This window comes from Plasmopara halstedii (genome assembly GCF_900000015.1).
Source record: "Plasmopara halstedii genome assembly, contig: Scaffold_110, whole genome shotgun sequence".
NCBI lineage: Eukaryota > Oomycota > Peronosporomycetes > Peronosporales > Peronosporaceae > Plasmopara > Plasmopara halstedii.
Window position 1 is genome coordinate 1,793,217 of NW_020187031.1, and position 2,032 is coordinate 1,795,248.

Below are 2,032 nucleotides of genomic sequence, written 5' to 3' on the forward strand. Positions count from 1 at the left end.
CGTGTGAGACGTTTCAAAGACTAAAACCCTCTCCAAATGCGGCGGCGCCGCTGGCCAGTTTGCCGGTATCCTCCGGGTATTGGCAGTCCATGAGTATGGACTTTTCGGTTGGCCTGTCGAAGGACTCTGTGGGCAACACGGATGTCGTGATTTTTGTGGACCGTTTGAGCAAGATGGATCATGTTGCGGCAGTGCCAGACACCAACAGCGGACTGATGGTAAAACTGAACGCGTGTATCGCGTCGTCGGGGACTTTCTTCGCTGAGACTCCAAGACGCTGGAACGCCATGATGCCACTTGTAGAGTTTGCTCTGATCGATGCAGTGCGCACGTTTACTGACTATTCGCCGTTCTACGTGAATGGGCATGTTGATGCTTGCATCCCGCTGACGCCGCCATCCCATGGCTCAGGCTTTGATAGGGAGAAATAGCCGAACGACTAGCTGATGTCAGCTCTGTTACTGTCCGTAAAGAAGTCAATGACTTCTTGTCTACCAAACTGTGTGTCTTACGATACGTTCGCTATTGGATGGCTGAAAGCCAAGACATGCAGAAAGAATACGCCGATCGAAGGAGCAAAAGAAATGCGGAAAAGCTTGAGGTTGGAGATTTATCAAATGATAAATTTTCCTATAAATGCAGTTTTTACTCTCTTTGAGACGAAGCTCCGTCTACGGTTGATCGGACGTGGTCAAGCGGAGCCCTGCATATACGCTAAATCTTCCGAAACGAATGCGCACCCACCCGGAGATCGAAGTAGGCTTGCTTAGGCCGTACCGGGATCCGGCGTAAGTAAACGCGGAAGCGTTGGCTTCGGGTAGGCGCCCAAAATACAATAGGGTGTTTACACGCTGCTACTCAGTAGCGTGTAAACATCCTACTGTATTTTCACTGGCGCTCAACAACCCAGAAGCTGAAACAGCAACTGGGTTTTGAGCGCGGAGTGCAACTATCTCCATCTCCAACGGCGCCAAGCACTCCAAATTCACATTCGTCATCTCAATGTCTAGAAGCCGCTCCGACAGAGCGCAATATTCCTCAACGTAAAGCAGGCGGTGCACAAAGTGCTCCAAGCTCTCGAGGGTTTCCGCACAGCGGTATGTGACCTCAGCATGTTGCTCAGCGGAGCCCTAATGGCGACGGATATTGTCCTCAAGACCTCGAAGAGCATCGTAAGTCACCGAACAGCAATCGACCAAGTCGTCATCGTCCACCGACGACTCTTCTCGACGAGAACGGTGGCGCTTTCTTTAGCGTGGAACATCTTGTGGGTCGACGTCGTCGACAGGGTCAAACAAAGTATTTGTGAGGTGGTGGGAATACCCATATCTCATGGGAGTTTGAGGTTCCACTTCGGCAGGACTGCACAGACGTCGTGGACGCTTATGATCAGAGGATCATGACGCTCCGTGTCGTCGTACACCCCGCGCTTCTCGGGAAAGACGATGGGCCATGAGCAGAGCTCAAGCTATAGCTCTGAGCTGCTGTGGTCGTAGACCCACCCGCGTGAGAAATCACAGAGCTCGCGGAAGCGTGATGGATCAATCCATATGTCGCAGGGTGAAAATACGAAGGAAGTCGGCGTTGCGCCTTCAGTTTGGCAAAAGATGGCGTTCCACGCGCACATCCACTTCCTTGTGGCTCCACTGTAAGTTGTACAGCGACGAAAGTTTCCGGTGTCTCTGCACCCGTTGCTCATAGAGCTCTTCATCATCTACAACGGCTTCGCCAAGGGCGAGCACCAAAGGAATCGTCCGCTTTGCGGGTACAGTGCGTCTCCTCTTTTCGAGCGCGGTACATACGGTACATATCCATTGAGGCACCAAGAAGGGAGCTCGGAGAACTCTTTTTGGTCAAGCTCTGCTTGTGTAGTCGCCGGGGGCCCGACTACGTAGACGCCCAAAGATCGAGTGATCGCGTCCTTCGCTTCTATTGCGGGATCCACCGAGCGGAAGCCGTATTCCACACTAGGGTCTAGGACCGAACTTGGATACGAGCGCATGAGAGCCGCCCTGTGGGCAGCCCCCCCCCC